The following is a 13484-nucleotide window of genomic DNA, read 5'->3' as shown; positions in this document are numbered from 1 at the left end:
CACATGCTTTCGCACGTCTACTCGGTTTAACTGCGTTAAAACCCTACCACTTTTTTACATTTCCCTTCACTATGGCGTACCTCATAACCTGAGCTGCTAAGGGACGTTAAACCCCCATATACTAAACTGACTAAGCTAAGCGCAACATGCTTTGCTGGGACTTGCCAAGGTTTTGTGGCCCTGTGATAGCTCTGAATGCGCGGACCCTCATCCTGAACTGCCGCGATGGGTTATTCGCATTTGTTGGCAGAAGGGAGGGAGCAACGAGGAGGGGGCAAGTTGCGGCACGCGTGCGTTTCTGCACTGTTTTCGCAGCGGCGGCCTCTTGGGTCCTACACAATCCTCCTGTATTGGAGTCTACAAATTCTGCCTTTTAAGCTGCACGGAAGAGGAAAAAAGTGGATCTCAAAAAACAAAAGCTTTGTAGATGACCCACGTAACTACATTTCACACTGCGCTGCCGTTACTAGTTACTTTTAATTCCAGTTGTCTCCCCCTTGTCTCCCACAAAAAAAAATGCAGAGCACCTAAAGTGACGTTGCAAATAAACAAAATGTACAGGTGGTCTCGAAGACCCTCGTTGAGGGCTCGCATGCATGCCAGGAAACACCTGTTCTTGTCGACGCACCAAACTAAAAGAAACAGAAGGGCCATAAAGCACGAAACACGTGCACGAAAACGCATTCACACACTTGCCTTTACCTACCTCCCCTTCCCAAACTACTCGCACACAATTCTCTAAAGAGAAGAAGCATCCCGAGGATTTTTGAGCATCTCATTTTTCAGAATTGTAAATTTGTTGAGAGTTCAGTGATGCTTTCTTTGCGAAGTGAAAATTGATGATGAAGTGTCATTTTGTGTTTAATGTCACATTCAGAAAGAGGCTTCACCATGTGCCAGAGTTAGAAGCCATCGCATGTAACTCTACAGGCAACTTTAGGCCAATATAACATTGCTAAGCTCCTGCACATTTGTGCTAATTATTCTTGTTAAATCAGGATTTCGGCTAAAATCATTGTTTGGGGTAGAAGTTTTATGCGAAATATGAGCTTTATAAAATCTTTATGGTGAGTTTTTGCAGTGAAGATGCACTGATTAAAATTTATAGCCATGGAGTAACCGCAATTAATGTATGCCACTTTTATTCTGTAACGGTAACACATTACCTTTTTTTTTTGTAGCTAACGTAGGGCGGTAACGCGTTCCTTTTTTATCGTAACGAGTAACGTATTTAGTTACTTTTTCTTTCGGTAACGCCTACAACACTGATCCCTCAAGACAAAAGTATGCAACAGCTTTATCTTGCCGGTTCACCCACAGGGCATAAACGTGGAGGCTAACGAAAGGGGTAGCTTAAGTGAAAGACAACGCATCGAGCTATGGAAGGAAAAATGATAGGTGTAAGTTTAAGAGACCGGAACCGGGCAGAGTGGGTGAGGGAACAAACGCGGGTTAATGACATCCTAGTCGAAATCAAGAGGAAGAAATGGGCTTGGGCAGGGCATGTGATGTGAAGGCAAGATAACTGCTCTGGCCCTTAAGAGGAATGGAGTGGATTCTAAGAGAAGGCAAGCGTAGCAGGGGTGGCATAAAGTTAGGTGGGCGGACTAGATTAAGCAGTTTTCGGGCATACGGTGGGTGCAGCAGCTGGCAAAGGAAAGGTAATTAGAGAGACGTGGGAGAGCCCTTTGCCCTGCAGTAGGCGTAGTCAGGCTGATGATGATGAAACTCATCGCCAGCTGCATCGCATTCATGCGTCAGAATATATACACGAGACATCGCGGCTGGCGTACCCGTGACTGCTGGAGGAACTTATCAAGTAACGTTGCCGCCGAACCAGTGGCTGTGCCGCGGCGATACAGTTAAGTGCTGTAAGTGAAGTGTTCACACCTGAATTAAATTTGCTGACGCCATCACAGCTTGAACGGAATGAAGATCCGCGCAGAGCGCAAGCGTGCGCAAAGCTTAACTGCCATCCTGGGCACGCTCTAGTGTCATGATCGACGCGGGAAGGAAACGAATTTCAATTGGGGTTTGAAGCACTTCAAGGCATACTTAAACACCGGTTTATTCCTGACCAAACCAATGCGTGGCTGGTTGCTCGCTGGCGTTCTCCTTGTCGCAGCAACAGGGAACGTAGCGACGGAGCAGAGCAGGCGCTATGCTCGGACGTACTACAACAAAAACGGGCGCTAACACCTGAGCGCGGCGAAAAACACTGAGGCGTGAATGGGATATGAAACTGCACAGATAAAAGGGTTCTCGAAGCGGTGCAAGAAACCAGCCTGCTCGCGTGCAGCCACTGCTGCCGCTGCTGTTCCTGGGAGGAAGAAAGGAAAGGAAAGTGCACGGGCCTGCCTCTTTAATCTGCCTTCGGGTAAGGTGTCGCTACATCCCACCGGCTCGTGCTGGCCGCCGATAGCGTGACCGCGCCCCAGCAATGCTCCCGCCGGAATCCCGCGCGCGCTGCTTTCGCCGCCCTCGTCAAATCATATCGCCCAGCGGCCACATGCCACATCTCGCAAGCAGCAGTTGGATCATGCACAGTTGCGTTGCGCCAGTACGCGCATATATGCGCCTAGAAGCCGAGCACCATAACCAGCTGTGTCACCACGGCTGCTCTGAACATACACTACAGATTTACGTATACAGCTTTAGGGAGGAAGCGATGCAACGATAATCAGGAATTTATAAGGGGAATCGTATGACTGAAACCAGACAGATGAGGTAGGGAACCAAACGTACTCTTGTAAAGAAGGTCATTGCCTTGAGCTTGCCGTCGCGAATGCGGACATGTTTTACTTCAGAAGCCTCGATCATTAGCGAAGCCTCGGCACTTCCACTGAACCACCAGATGATGCGCTATCCATGGTGTGGTCGAAGAGCAGCAAAGAGGGTGGCCACCTCCTCCATGAGCACTAATATATTTTGTCCATTGTCATGGTGGTCGCAGTTAATGAGAGGTATAGGTACCGGCATGTGACCCAGTGATTATTGGAGATATGGTTCGTGTGATGATGTAGCTCCTCTGTTTGAATTCTTCGAGAGGAGTGCGAACGACGCTGTTCCATGGTGCTGAGTTAGTTCTAGACGGCGATGAGTCTTTTCGATGGCATTGTCTAGAGCAGTGTTGTCACTAGTGTGATATGCATGCGATGGATGCAGTGCATATGTTGCTGTGGTTTTGGTCCACGGAGGTTAGCCTATTGTATGCATGAAGGCAGCCCTGACAACAACAGATGTACTGAGAACGTCCTGAAATGGTCAGAATGTCCTCCTCCAGTAAATGACATTCTGGGTGCTTTTTGAGTGCATCATGCATGCATGGCTAAATGTCCTAACTTTCTACTTTGCTGGATGACTTCAGGATGAAAATTCCTCAAATGTCCTACAGTCGCTCTGTCGCAGGACAGCATGGTGGAACTGAACTGAGAGCATCAACGTACTTAATCTGTCGAACTAGCCGCCGCGGTGGTTGAGTGGTTACGGCGCTCGGCTGCCGGCCCTAAAGACGCGGGCTCGATCCCGGCCGCGGCGGTCGAATTTTGATGCAAATGAAATTCTAGAGGCCCGTGTACTGTGCGATGTCAGTGCACGTTAAATAACTGCAGGTTGTCGAAATTTCCGTAGCCCTTCACTATACGGCGTCTCTCATAGCCTGATCCGCTTTGGGACGTTCAACCCCATAAACCAAACCAATCATCTGTCGCACTCTGCTCTCACTACCGGAAACCTCTGTGACTCAAAAAGATAGTTTAATTTGCTTTTAAACCTGGCCTTATGTACCACATGTTTGGGATGGTGTTGGACTGTGTAGATAAAATTTTGCGCCACTCGTCTTTGCCATTTAGGCAGCAGAATTCAACTCCAGATAGAGCTATAGTTTTCTGCAGTCCTGGGCATGGTAAGCCAGTGTTGTGCCTCTTTTCGCTTGTTCAGGTCGGCTTCTCTTACATTAGCCATGCATACAGCACTGCTATGAAAAAAAAAGGCTCAAAACATCCTGTAGTAGCATCGAAAATGTTCCCATATATGATCCTCAAGACATCCGAGTATGCGCGACGGGCGGACAAATGGATCCCAGTTCGACTGCTTGAGGACCAGTTCGGGACAACCTGAGTACGTCTGAACATCCTGATGTGGGCATCCTGAGGTCATACTTAGGACGTCTCTGCGTTGTCTGGGAGCTGAGTGAAGACACGGTGAGCAGGGTGGTCAGCTAAACTAGTAGTGGTAGCAGATTATTCAAAAGTAAAAAAAAAAAAATTGGAGGACGCTTAAAGGGGTTGGGGCATCAAATTTTGAGGCTATAGCTTAAGCTTGTTATGGGCTTCCTCTGTATGTAAGGTCACCCACGGCAATGTATTGGATGCAACAAGCGCTTAAAATATATTTGAATTGAGCTCCAAACAGTCCCTAAGTGCTCCTTCTGACGATCGATGCCCATCGCTAGCGCTATGGGTGGTGACGTAGAGCCCTGGACGATATCGGTGAATAGCAGTGACATCACAACACAGTAACGTGACGTCCTATGAGCGGCGACATCGGCGAGGCGCTGCTCCGCGGCGACTAAGCGATCGGTGTGTTGATCGGCATATACGTCTGCCGTCGCTGACGCACCAGCCGGCATCTCATATCGGCGGCCAAGCGAAACCTTCCCGTCGATGAGAGGATGACTCTCTGGTTTGGACCTTCGAGATCTGCAATACGAATAAGTGAAACGAGCGACTACGTTTCATATGTTCACCCTTCGGCTCACCTGCAGGGCTATGAAGCATTCCCCAGGCTGGCGCCCGCATTAGTCGGCGATCCTTGCAAAGTTATCGCACTGCGCAAACAAGTAAACCCGAAACCGGTGCAAAAGAGATGAGCTTGATTAACCTAAGTGGAACGCAGTTTGCAATTCTTGTCGAACTAACGCGCAATTAGAGCATGTATACAGATGCAGATATGTGAACAAAAGTAGCGCCGAGGTGCAGTCGTCATGGGCGCATTCCAGGAGGAGTTACGTCTCCTTGCGGTTAATTCTGAACCCTGTACAATTGTCTGGAAGCATTCATTTAGCGAATACATGCACTGTATGCTAAACTAGCAGCAGAAATCGTAATCAGCAGCCACGGGACCCTGAACATGTCTCGCAGCGCGGCTGCGCGAAGTGAATACAGGGACGGGTATTGGTCGGTAGGAAAAGTGAGGCATCGTGTCGCTGTAATGTGTCAGCTACGGGCCACCGACACAGACGTCCGTCGAGCGTCGGCGTGGCAAAGCGAAATACAACACAAAAACTGCGTTGGCATACGCGGTATGGCGACTGAGATGGGCCGAAGCGAGCCGCATGGTTTCAGGACTCGGCTCCTCGCTCGCTTGGCTTTTCTCAGCACATCGCAGTACCGATCGACCAAGTCTGTCGGCCTATGATTTCGAAAGGCGCTGCAATGCACAGCATGTGTACGAGAGCAGACGACACATGCGTCACAACTTTTGGGGCCCATGTGACCAGGGTTGCTGCTCTTCCCTGATCGTGACGTCGCAGCGCACCCGGCGCTCAGAAACCGAAATCGCTCAGTATAAATAATGCGATAATAAATTATTTACTGCACTTATATGAACTGCGCAGCGTGTATCACGCGTCCTGGGGTAATACGAAACGTTTGAAACAAAGAACACGCCAACCAAAAATTTGGTGTCTCCACCCCTTTAAGCTTCGTCTTTAAGATTGAGACGCGACAGCGTGTTGCAGCGTTGCCAAGGAGTGCACGGAACGCCATCGTCCGTTCGGCGCGACGCGTGGCCCGTTGGACAATTTGAGGAACGGACACACGAACCGGGCCGTGAGGGAAGGAAAATGAAATGAAAATTGGTTTTAAGGAAAGTAGATGACGCCTGTCTCACAATTCTCGCAGGACACCCGTACTGCGCCGTAAGGGAAGAAACATTGCGAGGAGGAGGATTTTTCGTGGACGGCCAACGCCGCCTATGCCGACACCGACTTTTCTGTGACACGAGCTCCTTAACGCTGTCGCGTTAGCAATATAAAAATCAAAAGGAAGGAAAAAAATTTTGCTAGCCTAGTTGGCATCCGCCATCATTACGGAGGCACCTGAGCTGAGGCAGCGGAAAGAAAGGATAGCAGGCAGAATTGAGAAATGAAATAAGAGACGGGGGCCAGTAAGAAAGGATAGGGGGAGAGGGGACATATACAAATACACTTACACAATAATAGATATATACAGGTTGCACGCGTTTCGAGTCCATAAAAGAAGAGAAAGCACACGCGCACAACACTATGTACACTGCAGCTGGAATGGGGCGTGCGAGTTCGTTCAGGAAAGTCGATAACGCCTCTTGCAAGAGCAGCAAAGCGACTGCTTGTGGGAATATCCATGTTTGAAAACTGCTTGTTCAACTTCTTAGCCCACTTTCTTGGGTCAAGCGGGAGGGCGATTGCCCTGGTCCATCGTATTTTCAGAGGACACAAAGGGCTGCTGACTTATCCATGACGGCCAAAGCTGCTGGGATTGTGGCAAGTATTTGCATATGGACTTCTTTATAGCAATAAGAAAGAATATACGACGAGGACTAAATGGTTGTGGTTCGAGTATCGCATCTTAGCAGGTAAGGTAGTCCTGCAGAATCAACGGGACTTTCAGGGTTGTGAGCTAAGTGCCCCGGCAGACCATGGGCAGAGTTAGGAATACTACATATACGTTGAACACCGGATGTTTGCACGTACCTACTCAGGTGCTGTCTACATGACAGACGACGCACAGGAGGTTTTCAGGGCCAGACGCAAAATATACTTCATCGGGACATGTATACTCGGGTCCACAACGTCTTCCTTCGAAACGTGTAGGCCATCTTGACCTCGGCATTACTCCACCCACTCCACTGAACGCTGTCATCTTTCAGGCTACAAGTAGTAATCTTGGCAAGATGTCCAACCCGTCTTGAAGATGCCCTGAGTGAATCTTCGAACAGTTTGTGAACGTTTGAAAATTGTGTTGGGAAGACATCGAATTAATGGCTTTCAAGAAATTTCCAGATACCTTTCAGACATTCTGTAATTGTCTTCTAGCTCAGCTAATACTCCACCTATTTGAGTTACAAGATGTTTTTAGAGGATGTTTCGTAGCTGACCCAAAGATAACTTATAGACACCCAAAAAAGTTTGTCAGGCTTCTTGTAATCTTCAAGATGAACCGTCTTGTAAACATGTCAACTGGCCTCTGATACTCTTATTAAACGTTTATAGATGTGTTGATTGCTTGTCGGCTGCTTGCAAGAAATTTTTAGACATCTTGATAGATCTTGTAGCTATCTTCTAGCTCAGCTAGTGCTCCCACAAGATATGTCGTCACAACTAGGCAAGATTCATATGTACTGCTTAATAAAGGCCTCCACAGTTATGCATGCAAGCACACGAAACATTAGAAAATACAAACTCTCCACTCACCTTATACTGCCAGGAAACCTTTGCTCATCCTTACATGCCCCACTCCAGTGCCCTCTGCAATATCCATGAGAAGAATTGCCGATCTACAAAGATACTGAAGGTATTTTCGTGTCTGTTAATTTTTCTTGATGCATTAGAATTAGTATGATTTAAATGCTACGTTCTGTAAGTTCTGGTTAATACCAGAGAAGAAAAATAAACTCTGATGGAAGCTCGTATTTTCGAGACCGTTCACCAAAGTCTAAATTCAACCAGTCATGTTCAACCTTCTGGGCCACTTGAGCAAGCTTTTCAAGTTGCGCACGGTGCACATCGATGGCAAAGTCTTCCGTCCGCACAGGGGTATCACAGTGGCCTTCCTGATGGCATTTTGCATGCTCCTCACTGCCATTGAATACGTTGGCACCCCCATTGAGTGCTACTGCCCGACGCTGCCCGAGAGCGTAGTGAACTTCTGCTGGGTCGAGTCTACGTTCAGCCTGCGCAGTCTGTTCAACGTCTCGTACAACGGCAGCGTCGCCTATCTTGGAGCGGGACCCGGCAGGGGCGGCCGCAAGTACCGCACCTACTACCAGTGGGTCTGCTTTCTGATGTTCGCCCAGGCGCTCTGCTTCTACGCGCAGCGCTGGCTTTGGAAGGTCTGGGAAGGCGGCAAGGTGCCCGCCATTTTGGACGCCCTCAACATCCGCTAGGCGATCACGCACGACCGAGCAGACCTTCGGTCGCAGATGGTCGACTTCCTGGTGGTCAACATGAATCACAATTAACCGTTTCTGCCTGGTGTAGTACCCCATCTGCAAGGCGCTTAGCATCTTCAACGTCGTAGCTCAGGTCGGCTTCACGGACTACGTGCTGGGAGGATCGCTCCTTACCTACGGCTGGGACCTTTTCCGCTGGCAACGCCGTGAGGGCCGTGAGTTCGTTAACCCAGCGGTGATTGCCTTCCCGCGGATCGCTATGTGCTCGTTCCTCAAGTACGGCGACTCTGGCGCGCTCGAGAACCGCGAGACCATCTGCGTCCTGCCGCTGAACATCTTCAACAAGAAGCTGGTCGCCTTCCTATGGTTCTGGTACGCGCTCCTGCTGGTCGCCGGCGCACTGGCGGTGATCTACGGTGTACTGCTACTGCTGAGCGCGCCCCTCGGGCGTCGGCTGCTGGGCTGGCTTTACCCGGACAACGCGCGCATCTCGGCCGTCGTGTCAGCCATATGTCGGCTGGCGACGTCTTCCTCCTCGGCCTTGTAGGCCAACGTGGACTCGATAGTCTTCAGCCAGGTAGTGAACGAACTTTCGCGAAGGCTGATGAAGGCGCCGCTGGCTGTGCATTCAGCCCCACCGCCAACCTGAAAAAAATAATGCTTTTGTAAAGGTGCTTATTCGAAGCGCAGGTCGGTTGGCGTTGGTCGAACGGCGACACGACGGACACACGCACAGGCATCACTCGAAATTCTTCTTCTTCTCCTTAGTAAGCATGGCACATACCCACGCAGGGGGATTGGCCAAGGTTCAGTAGATAATCCCAATGAGGTACTTCATCATCATCATCAGCCTTACTACACCCACCGCAGGGCAAAGGCCTCTCCCACGTCTCTCCAATTAACCCTGTCCTTTGCCAGCTGCATCCACCCTTTGCCTGCAAACTTCCTAATCTCATCCGCCCACCTAACCTTCTGCCGCCCCCTGCTACGCTTACTTTCTCTTGGAATCCACTCCGTTACCCTTAAGGACCAGCGGTTATCTTGCCTTCGCATTACATGCCCTGCCCGAGCCCATTTCTTTCTCTTGATTTCGACTAGGATGTCATTAACCCGTGTTTGTTCCCTCACCCACTCTGCCCGCTTCCGGATTCTTAACGTTACACCTATCATTTTTCTTTCCATGGCTCGCTGCGTGGTCCTTAACTTAAGCTGAACTCTTTTCGTTAGCCTCCACGTTTCTGCCTCGTAGGTGAGTACCGGTAAGATAAAGCTGTTGTACACTTTCCTCTTGAGGGAAATTGGTAAACTGCCACTCATGATCTGCAAGAATTTGCCATATGCGCTCCACCCCATTCTTATCCTTCTAGTTATCTCCCTCTCATGATCCGGATCAGCTGTCACTACCTGCCCTAAGTAGACTCGTTCCTTCACAACTTCCAGGCTCTCGCTGCCAATTGTGAACTGCTGTTTCCTTGCTAAGCTGTTGAACATTACCTTGGTTTTCTGCATGTTAATTTTTAGACCCCTCGATCTGCTCTGCCCGTCTAACTCATTGATCATGATTTGCAGTTCACCTCCTGAGTGACTCAGCAAGGCAATGTCATCAGCGAATCGCAGATTATTTAGGTATTCTCCATTTATTCTTATTCCCAACTGTTCCCAATTCAGGCCGCGAAATCCCTACTGTAAACATGCGGTGAACAGCATTGGCGATATCGTGTCTCCTTGCCTGACGCCCTTCCTTATTGGAACTTTATTGCTGACTTTATGGAGGACTATAGTAGCTGTGAAGTTGCTATATATATATCTTCCAGTATTTTGACATAAGGCTCTTCTACCCCCTGATTACGCTATGCCTGTATGACTGCTGAGGTTTCCACTGAGTCGAATGCCTTCTCGTAATCAATGAAAGCTATATATAGAGGTTGGTTATATTCTGCGCATTTCTCTATCACATGATTGATAGTGTGAATGTGATCTATTGTGGAATATCCTTTACGAAAGCCTGCCTGATCATTTGGTTGATTAAAGTGTAACGTTGCCCTGACTCTATTAGCGATTACCTTAGTAAATACTTTGTGGGCAACGGATAGTAAGCTGATCGGCCTGTAATTTTTCAAGTCCTTGGCGTCTCCCTTCTTATGAATTAAGGTAATGTTTGCATTCTTCCAAGCTTCTGGTACAGTCCAGGTCATAAGGCATTGCGTATACAGGGTGGCTAGTTTTTCTAGCACGATGTCCCCTCCATCCTTCAACAGATCGGCTGTTACCTGACCCTCCCCAGCTGTTATTCCCCTTTTCATTGCTTCTAAGGCTTTCTTTACTACATCTTTCGTTACTGGCGGGATGACGCATTGCTGTGCACTGCTGTCTTTCTCATTAACGCTCTGATTACATTGGCTACTGTACAGGTCTGTGTAGAACTCTTCGGCTACGTTAACTATCTTATCCATATTGCTAATGACATTGCCCTGCTTGTCTCTTAATGCATACATCTGGTTTTTACCTATGCCTAGTTCCCTCTTCACTGCTTTTAGGCTACCTCCGTTCTTTAGAGCATGCTCAATTCTCTCCGTATTAAACTTCCTTATGTCGCCTACCTTGCGCTATTTATTAACTTTGATAGCTCTGTTAGTTCTATTCTGTCGGTAGGGTTAGATGCCCTCATGCTTTGGCGCTTCTTAATCAGATCTTTCGTCACCTGGGATAGCTTCCCGGTATCCTGTCGCACTGTCCTACCGCCTACTTTTACTGCGCACTCCGTAATTATTGATGTCAGATTATCGTGCATTGTATGAACATCAAGAGCGTCTTCTTCAGTTAAAGCCGAATATCTGTTTTGCAGCGCTATCCTAAACTCCTGAGCTTTCCCTCTTACGGCTAACTCGTTAATGGTCTTCTTCACTAGCTTCTTCCGTTCCCTCTTCAAGTCTAAGCTAATTCTAGACTTTACCATTCTGTGGTCGCTACAGCGCACCTTTCCGAGGACGCCCACATCCTGAATGATGCCAGGTTTAGTGCATGGTATGAAGTCGATTTCATTTTTAGTTTCACCATTGGGGCTCTTCCAGGCCCACTTCCTGTTTTTTGTTTGCGGAAGAAGGTATTCATGATCCGTATTTGCGCGGGGAAAATAGCGTGAGAAGGCTAAATCAATAGAAAAATTGGAACAGTCAAATGAATTAAAGAAATATGAATTACTGGCAATTGAATCAAGCATTTTTGGACAAGCGACAAAATTTTGTATACAGCTAACAAGGTAATCGATCAGTTGCACTTATGTAATCATGAAGGTAGCCGCAGACACTGCTTAACGGGAATCCCTTTGCGCTCGCACAGAACGAAAGAATAACTGGAAGAGACAGTGGGAGTCCTAACCTCAAAAGAGGGACCTCCAAATACTGTTTTCTCGCAACTGCGAAGCGCCGAAAAGAGATGAGAAAATGATCTATAGTTTCAACTTGCCCACATGTTGCACAAAGGTTTGTCGCAGCGAACCCACATCTGCATAAGTACAAATTCAAGTGAGGGATTCTGCATCGCAGAAGCGTCATTGACACCTCACAAAGCCTTGATTTACACCACCGGATATTCCATGGGGACTTTAAGTGGCTAAAATCCACGGTATTGAGCAATGGATCACTCAGGTTGGCTGAAATATGTTGGAAGCGCTGGAAACGTGAAGTTTCTAACAGAATGAGGTGAGGGACGGGATAGATTACAGGAGCGCTGAGAGTTGACCTTGTCAATAAATCAGCCACCTCGTTAAAATAGACGCCCGAATGTCCAGGTACCCAGACAAAGCGGATATCACGCACTGTGCGCGGAACAAAAAACCTAAGCGAACGATTCAATAAAGAGTTCCCCGAATTTTGTAGAGAGACTAGAACTGAAAGGCAGTCTGCAAGAATAAGAACCCGTGCTTCATGCCTAGGAAGTTTGAGAAGAGTCAAACCAAAGGCCAGAAACTCTGCGAAGAATATAGGAGCATAATCTGGGATACGAACGGAATAGCTCCAAGCCAGCTCCTGCGAATATATCCCAACTACCGCCTTCTCATAGCTGCCGGAGGCATCAGTGGAGATAACAGTATGAAGATATAAATTCTGTAGGTGTTCAGAAAGGAGACCATTTAGGATATTTGCGTGCATATGTTTGGCATGGGACGGGACAACATGGTCATAATAGAAGACGGGGTCAGCCTGCGCATCTGCAACTTGTTGCAAGGAGATCAGATTAACCTGAAGTGGGGCTAACATATTCTGCATGAACCTAACTTGCGGAAGCTGATAGCGTGGCCAATGATTAGTGAAAAACAGGTGTGGTTGGGATAGAAAAATGGGACTACGAACGCCGGGGGCCGGGTCAAAGGACCTGAGGAAAGTACGCACTGTTAGAAGTTGGAAGCGAGAAAAGAGATCGGGGATACGGGCTTCCAGATAAAGGACAGCGTTTAATAATTGGTTTTTTGGGGGAAAGGAAATGGCGCAGTATCTGTCTCATATATCGTTAAACACCTGAACCGCGCCGTAAGGGAAGGGATAAAGGAGGGAGTGAAAGAAGAAACGAAGAGATAGATGCCGTAGTGGAGGGCTCCGGAATAATTTCGACCACCTGGGGATCTTTAACGTGCACTGACATCGCACAGCACACGGGCACCTTAGCGTTTTTCCTCCATAAAAACGCAGCCGCCGCGGTCGGGTTCGAACCCGGGAACTCCGGATCAGTAGTCGAGCGCCCTAACCACTGAGTCACCGCGGCGGGTCATAAAGGACCGCGGTTGAAGCTGATTTTGGGAGCCCGAGGCATAGCCGTAGGGTACGCCTTTCCAGTAAAGCTAATGGCTGTAGCTTGTAGTTTGCGCTACCAGAGAACAAGACACAACCAAATTCCAGAATCGGTCTCATATAAGCCTTATGCAGCGACAGTAACGTGCCATGACGCATGCCAAACTTTTTATTGCGAACTCAGAATCTCAGCTGCACTTCGTCTACCTCTTCTTTGCGCTGCTTCAACTCCTGCCGGTCGGTCCCATTACAGTTACTTCTCCGCCGAAAAAGGAGCCATCCTGGCGACTTAGGAGAGGAAAGCATAGGCGGATAATAAGGCTTGAGGCGCTCGACGTGCACAGTTTCGCGCCCCCGGCGACGGTGGTCCGAAAGGGGAGCGAGCGGCTCAACGATGTAATTCACGGGATAAGTTTGTTCACAACGCGTTAAGGTCCGTGATATCGAGAAAGCAGTTTCGTGGCGAGGCCGGGATTGGAGGAAGGCATCCAGAGCCAAACGAGGGCGCCAGATGGGTATGACGTGGGAGGGTCCGAGGAATCCAGA

The 13484-nt window shown here is 48.5% G+C and overlaps 1 pseudogene; it reads left to right on the top strand.

Moving 5' to 3' along the window:
• Window positions 1-7483: 7483 nt before the first annotated feature.
• On the top strand, window positions 7484-8800 carry LOC144112657 (innexin shaking-B-like; annotated as a pseudogene).
• The last annotated feature ends 4684 nt before the right edge of the window (window positions 8801-13484 follow it).

Source organism: Amblyomma americanum, chromosome 1 (assembly GCF_052857255.1).
Source record: "Amblyomma americanum isolate KBUSLIRL-KWMA chromosome 1, ASM5285725v1, whole genome shotgun sequence".
In the NCBI taxonomy this organism is placed as follows: Eukaryota; Metazoa; Arthropoda; class Arachnida; order Ixodida; family Ixodidae; genus Amblyomma; species Amblyomma americanum.
This window is presented reverse-complemented; position numbering and strand designations above follow the sequence as displayed.